Consider the following 8,185-nt stretch of genomic DNA (forward strand, 5'->3'; position numbering starts at 1 on the left):
AGTCCGCCTGCCGATGCAGGGGACATGGGTTCGTGTCCCAGTCCGGGAAGATCCCACATGCTGCAGAGCGTCTAGGCCTGTGAGCCATGGACGCTGAGCCTGCGCATCTGGAGCCTGTGCTCCGCAACGGGAGAGGCCACAACAGTGAGAGGCCCGCATACCGCAAAAAAAAAAAAAAAATCCTATATCCAGAAAACTGTCGTTTAAAAGTAAAGGAAAAACTAAGACATCCCCAGATAAACAAAGCTGAGGGATGTTGTGACTACTAGACTTGCCCTGAAAGAAATGCTCAAGGGAAAATTGCAAGGTGAAATGAAAGGACACTAGACAAAGCCATATAAAGAAATAAATATCTTAATAAAGGTAAACAGATGGACAATTATAAAAGTTAATATTATTGTAACAATCATTTATAACCCCACTTTTTTTTCTAAATATGACTTACAAGAGTATCACATTTTTAAAAAAACAATAATTAGTCCAAAAGCTAGTATAATTGTAAATATTAGTTTGTAATAATTATTGGTTTATATTTTGGGGCAATGTATAACAATGTGATTTTGTGATATCAACAACAACTGAAAGGGATGGAGACAGAGAGATGTTAAAGGAGTAGAGATTTTGTGTGTTATTGAAATTAAGCCAGTATAAATTCAAATTATATTGTTATAAGTTTAGGATGTTAAATGTTATTCCCAGGATAATCACAAAGAAAATACCTATAGAATATACACAAAAGCAAATGAGGAAGACACTTAAATATCTCACTATATACTGTGGATCCATATAAGAATGTAAAAATCTATCTAGGGATATTTTTTTAAGCCATTCATTCTTCATTGGGATTATACTTCTATCATAATAGTATTGAACAAATAATAATGATTATACCTTTACTAAGGTTATTAATTATATTGTGTCAGAAGCTATCACATTACCTATATAATTTCATTAAATCATCAAAGCTATTTTTTATGTACTTTTAAAAATTCTTTGGTCATACTGCGTGGTATGTGGGATCTTAGTTCCCCAACCAGGGATCAAATCCACACCCCCTGCATTGGAAGTGTGGAGTCTTAACCACTGGACCACCAGAGAAGTCCCCATCAAAACTGTTTTTTGAAATTAGTGGTATCTCATCCTCACTTCACAGATTTTTTAAACAACTGTAGCTTAGAAAGTTTAAATGATAATTACATACATTTAGCAAAGAATGAAACAAGAATTGGAACCCAAACTATCTTTTTGAGGTGTAGTTGATTTACAATATTGTGTTGGTTTCAGGTGTACAGCCCAGTGATTCAGTTATATTTTTTTCAGAGTCTTTTCCATTATAGGTTATTTCAAGATATTGAATATGGTTCCCTGTGTTATACAGTAAATCCTTGTTGTTTATCTGTTTTATATATAGTAGTGTGTATGTGTTAACCCCATACTACTAATTTATCCCCCCCTTCCTCCTTCCCCTTTGGTAACCATAAGTTTGTTTTCTATGTCTGTGAGTCTGTTTCTATTTTGTAAATAAATTCATTTGTGTTAAAAAAAATAGTCTCACTATAAAAAGTCAACTAAACATAAAAGAAGACAGTAATGCAGGAAATGAGGGACAAAAAAGCTATAAGGCATATTTAGAATAAATACTAAAATGACAGAAGTAAGTACATCCTTATCAGTAATTACTTAAATGTAAATAGATTAAACTCTCTAACAAAAAGACAGAGGTTGGCAGAATGGATTTAAAAATATGATCCAACTTTATGCTGCCTACAAGAGACTCACGTTAGATCCAAAGCCACAAAGAGATTGAAAGTGAATAGATGGAAAAAGATGTTTCATGCAAATAGTAACCAAAAGAGAACAGAGGTGGCTATACTAATATCAGACAAAATAGACTTTAAATTGTTTTTAAAGTTACAAGAGACAAAATAGTGCATTATATATTAATAAAGGGTTCAACAAAGCAAGAAGATATAATAATTGTGAACAGGTATGCACCTAATGACCATAAAAATATAGGAAGCAAAACTGACAGAACTGAAGGGAGAATTACATAGTTTTACAATAACAGTTGTATATTTCAATACCCCGTTATCAATAATGAATAGAACAACCAGACAGAAGGTAAATAAGGAAATAGAGGACTTAACAGTTAACCAACTAAATGTAATAGATATATACAGAACATTCTACTCAAAACAATAGCATACACATTCTTCTCAAGTGTACATGGGGCATTTGCCAGGATAGACCATATGTTAGGCCGCAAATAAGCCTCAATAGATTTTAAAAGATAGATGTCAAACAAAGTATCTTCTCTGACCACAACAAGATGAAGTTAGAAATCAATAACAGAAGTAAAACTAGAAAATTTGTAAACCTTTGGAAACTAAATAGCACACTCTTAAATAACCAGTGAATCAAAGAAAAAAACACAAGGAACTTAGAAAATCTTAGAGATGAATGAAAATGAAAACACAACATACCAAAATTTATGTGACATAGAAAAAGCAGTACTAAGGGGAAATTTATAGTTATAAATGCTTACATTAAAAAACAAAAGAGATCTCAAATCAACAACGGCACTTTACAACTTAAAAAACTAATAAAAGAACAAACTAAACCCAAAGCTAGCAGAAGGAAGGAACTAATAGAGACTAGAGCAGAGATCAACAAAACAGAGAACAGAAAAATAATAGAGAAAAACAATGAAACCAAAACTGGTTCTTTGAAAAGATCAACACAATTGATAAAACTTTACCTAGATGGACTAAGAAAAAAAAAAGAGGAAATATTCCTATTGCTAAAATCAGAAATGAAAGTGGGAAGACTACTACCAATTCTACAGAAATAAAAAAGATTGTACAAGAATACTATGATCAAGGATTAATCTCCAAAATTTACAAGCAGCTCATGCAGCTCAATAACAAAAAAACAAACAACCCAATCCAAAAATGGGCAGAAGACCTAAATAGACATTTCTCCAAAGAAGATATACAGACTGCCAACAAACACATGAAAGAATGCTCAACATCGTTAATCATTAGAGAAATGCAAATCAAAACTACAATGAGATATCATCTCACAGCAGTCAGAATGGCCATCATAAAAAAATCTACAAACAATAAATGCTGGAGAGGGTGTGGAGAAAAGGGAACACTCTTGCACTGCTGGTGGGAATATGAATTGGTTCAGCCACTATGGAGAACAGTATGGAGGTTCCTTAAAAAACTACAAATAGAACTACCATATGACCCAGCAATCCCACTACTGGGCATATACCCTGAGAAAACCAAAATTCAAAGAGTCATGTACCAAAATGTTCATTGCAGCTCTATTTACAATAGCCCGGAGATGGAAACAACCTAAGTGCCCATCGGATGAATGGATAAAGAAGATGTGGCACATATATACAATGGAATATTATTCAGCCATAAAAAGAAACGAAATTGAGCTATTTGTAATGAGGTGGATAGACCTGGAGTCTGTCATACAGAGTGAAGTAAGTCAGAAAGAAAAAGACAAATACCGTATGCTAACACATATATATGGAATTTAAGAAAAAAAATGTCATGAAGGGCCTAGGGGTAAGGCAGGAATAAAGACGCAGACCTACTAGAGAACGGACTTGAGGTTATGGGGAGGGGGAAGGGTGAGCTGTGACAGGGCGAGAGAGAGTCATGGACATATACACACTAACAAACGTAGTAAGGTAGATAGCTAGTGGGAAGCAGCCGCGTGGCACAGGGATATTGGCTCGGTGCTTTGTGACAGCCTGGAGGGGTGGGATAGGGAGGGTGGGAGGGAGGGAGATGCAGGAGGGAGGACATATGGGAACATATGTATATGTATAACTGATTCACTTTGTTGTAAAGCAGAAACTAACACACCATTGTAAAGCAATTATACCCCAATAAAGATGTTAAAAAAAAATACTATGATCAATTATACACCAACAAATTGGATAACCCAGATGAAATGGATGAATTCCTAGAAACATAAAACCTATCAAGACTAAATCAGGAAGAAACAGAAAACCTTAATAGACCTATTCCTAATAAGGATTTTGAATTAGTAATCAAAATTCTCCCAGGAAAGAAAAGCCCTGGACCTGATGTCTTCACTGATGAATTTGGCCAAATATTTAAAGAACTAACATCAATCTCTCTCAAACTTTTCCAAAAACTTTAAGATAAGTGGACACTTTTCAACTCATTCTGTGAAGCCAGCATTACCCTGATACCAAAGCCAGACAAAGACACTACAAGAAAAGAAAACTACACACCAGTATCTCTTACCAACAATGATGCAAAAATTCTCCACAAAATATCAGCAACTGAATTCATCAGCATGTTAAAGGATTATACACCATGACCAAATGGGATTTGTTCCTGGAATACAAGGATGATTGAACATACATAAACTGATTAATGGAATATACCACATCAACAGAATGCAGGGGGGGAAAATCACATGATCATCTCAACTGATGCATCCAAAGCATCTGACAAAATTCAGCACCCTTTCATGATTAAAAAAACACTCAAAACATAGGAATACATGAAAACTACCTTATCATAATAAAAGCCACATATGAAAAATCCACAGTAAACATCATACTCAATGGTAAAACACTGAAAGCATTTCCTCTAAAATCAAGAACAAGGCAAAGATGCCTGCTTTCACCACTTTTATTCAACATAGTATTGAAAGTTCTAGCCAGAACAATTAGGAAGAAAAAGAAATAAAAGGCATCCAAACCAGAAAGGAAGCAGTAAAATTATCTCCATTTGCAGATAATGTGATCTTACATGTAGAAAGCTCTAAAGCTTTCACACACCACACACACAAAAAAACTGCTAGAACTAATAAATTAATTCAATAAAGTAGCAGGAGCAAAGTCAACTCGTAAAAATCAGCTGCATTTCTATACATGAAGAATAAACAATCTGAAAAAGAAATTACAAAAACAATTCTATTCACAGTAGCATAAAAAAGGACAAAATACTTAGGAATTGCCTAAACCAAGGAGGTAAAAGGGTTGTACAATGACAAAGCATTGCTGAAAGAAATTTTAAAAGACATAAATAAATGGAAACATATCCCATGTTCATACCTTGAAAGACTTTATATTGTTCAAATGTCAATATGACCCGAAGCAAGATACAGATTCAATGCAATCCCTATCAAAATCCCAAAGATATTCTTTTGCAAAAAGAGAAAAACTCATCCTAAAATTCATTTGGAATCTCAGGGGACCAAGAATACCAGAACAATCTTGAAAAGGAATAACGAAACTGAAGGACCCATGCTTCCTAATTTTAAAACTTACTTCCAAGCTACAGTAATCAAAACAATGTGGTACTGGCATAAAAACAGACATATACAACAATGGATAGAAGGGAGCCCAGAAATAAACCCTTGCATATATGGCCAAATGATTTTTGACAGGGTAACAAACATCATTCAATGAGGAAAGGACAGTCTTTTCAACAAATGATCTTGGGAAAACTAGATATCTACATGCAAAAAAATGAAATTAGATCCTTAGCTAAGACCATATACAAAAATTAACCCAAAGTGGATCAAAGACATATTATAAGAGCTAAAACTATAAAATCCTTAGGAAAAAAAATAGGACAAAAACTTCATGACATTGTATTTGACAATGATTTCTTGAATATGACTTGAAAGGCACAAGCAGCCAAGGAAAAAATAGACAAATCAGACTTTGTAAAATTTTTAACTCTTTGTGCATCACTAAATGATATCAAGAGTAAAAAGGTAACCCACAGAATGGAAGAAAATATTTATAAATCACTTATCTGATAAGGGATTAATATTCAGAATATATAGAAAGCTCCTAAATTCAGCAACATGAAAATAAACAACCTGATTTAAAAATGAGCAAAGACTTGAGTAGATATTTCTCTAGAGAAAATAAATAAATGGACAATAAGCACACAAAAAGATGTTCAACGTCACTAATATTTAAGGAAATGCAAATCAAAACTAAAATGAGATGCCACCTCACACCCATTAGGATGGCTACTATTAAAAAATAAAATAAAAACAGAAAATAGGTGTTGGTGAGAATGTGGGCAAATTCGAACTCTTGTGCACTACTGGTAATGTAAAATGATGCAGCCTCTGTGGAAAACAGTATGGCATTTCCTCAAAAATTTAAAAATGGAATTTCCATATGATCCAGCAGTTCCTCTTTGGAGTATATGCCCAAAAGTATTGAAAGCAGGGTCTCAAAGTGATATATGTATACTCATGTTCATAGCAGCATTATTCACAATAGCTAAAACATGGAAGCAACCCAAGTATCCATTAACAGATGAATGGGTAAGCAAAATGTGGTATAAATGTACAATGGAATATTGTTCAACCTTAAAAGTAAAGAAAAATCTACATATCCTACATGGATGAACCTTGAGGACATTATGCTAAGTGAAATAAGCCAGTAACAAAAAAAGACAAATACTTTATGATTCCATTTATATGAGGTACTGAGCATAGTGTAGTCAAAATCAGAGAGATCAGGAAGTAGAATGGTGGTTGCCAGGGACTTGGGGCGAGAGAGGTATGGGGAGGTATTGTTTAATGGGTATGGAGTTTCAGTTTTACAAGATGAAAGACTTCTGGAGTTACATGGTGGTTATGGTTGCACAACATTATGAAAGTATTTAATACCACTTAACTATATACCTAAAAATAGTTATGATGATAAAGTTTATATTATGTGTATTTTAGCACAATTTTAAAAATGGAAAAAATAAATTCCTGGGGCTTGAGAGTGCAAGTACTTTAAGGACCATGGCGAGTTACCACGTTGTTCCTATTCCTATGGCTTATTTCACAGCTCAGGTTTGAAAACTATCACATTTTCTGGTAGCAGCTTCCTCTCATTTTTGTACTATGCAAATTAAAAGAATTGGTAATTGCAGCTTTTATGTGAAGCAATAAAACAATTATGGAGCTTGTAATAAGTGTGTGAGCCTTGGATAGGAACTAGATGTCCTCGTTTCCCTCTATTCCCTGAAGTCTCCTGCTGAGCATCCCTTCCAATCCCACTAGGTACCACCATTTCCTGCTGGACTCTGTCTCCAAGTCTCAAGTGGGCATTTCCATCACCCCCATTGAGTCCACAATGGCTAACAGAGTATGGCAGAAATAGTGGAATTCACCAAGCATTCCAGCTGATTTCCCACATTTTCCAGCCCTCTTGCAGTTAGGCAGCCATGTGACTAGTGCTGGTCAGTGGACTATGAATAGAAAGGGTGTGTGTCATTTCCAGGTCTGAATGTAGCAAAGCCAACATGGAAACCCTCCAGGAGTCTGTCCCTCTAACAAAGAAGGTCATGTGTTCTTGACTGTACAAACTTAAAATGATAGAGCCTCTATCAATCTGGGTTCCCAATGACTGAGGTAATGAAGCCCCCACCAACTTGCACTGAACATGTGGAATGAGAAATAAGGAAACTATTGTGCTATCAAGCCACTGGGATTCCACACTTGATTGTTTCTGCAACATGCATCATTACCTAGCCTATTCTTACTCCTGGACATAGTTTTTAGTGAAATAATTCTTTTAGTGTTTATCTATAGCCAACCACATCTATAGTAATCAGACATAGGAGTAATACACATTTTACTGTCTTCAGAACTGCCCCTGATGGATTCACCTCCAGGAAACATTTCATGCAAATAGCCTTCTACGTATCTGTTCTACCAATTCAGCAAACATCAGAAATCCATAGTGGATACATCTGAGGCTCATGCTGAATGACCCACCTGCCTGTCACCCTAATTCTAAGTATGGCACACTCAAAAGTAGGTAAAATACAATGAGGTTAGAAAATGGGCGAAAGACCTGAACAGACATCTAACCGAAGGAAGATATACAAATGGCAAATAAGCACATGAAAATTTGCTCAACATGGTATGTCATTAGGAAACTGGAAGTTAAAACAACATATAAGATACCACTATACACCTACCAGAATGGCCAAAATCCAAAGCACTTACAACATCAAATGCTGATAAGGATGTGGAGCAACAGGAACTCTCATTCACTGCTGCTAGGAATGTAAAATGATACAACCATTTTGGAAGACAGGTTAGCAGTTCCTTACAAAACTAACCATACTCTTACCATATGATCCAGCAATCATGATTCTTG

The 8,185-nt window shown here is 35.0% G+C and overlaps 1 long non-coding RNA gene across 1 annotated transcript in view; it reads left to right on the top strand.

Moving 5' to 3' along the window:
* LOC125965659 (uncharacterized) overlaps positions 1 to 3,942 on the top strand; it is a 248,133-nt gene extending 244,191 nt beyond the window's left edge. The window contains exon 2 of the long non-coding RNA XR_007479852.1: positions 3,216 to 3,942. This is a non-coding gene — a long non-coding RNA (uncharacterized LOC125965659). The remainder of the gene's footprint in view (positions 1 to 3,215) is intronic.
* Positions 3,943 to 8,185: the final 4,243 nt, after the last annotated feature.

The sequence above is a fragment of the Orcinus orca genome, chromosome 1, assembly GCF_937001465.1.
Source record: "Orcinus orca chromosome 1, mOrcOrc1.1, whole genome shotgun sequence".
Classification (NCBI taxonomy): Eukaryota; Metazoa; Chordata; class Mammalia; order Artiodactyla; family Delphinidae; genus Orcinus; species Orcinus orca.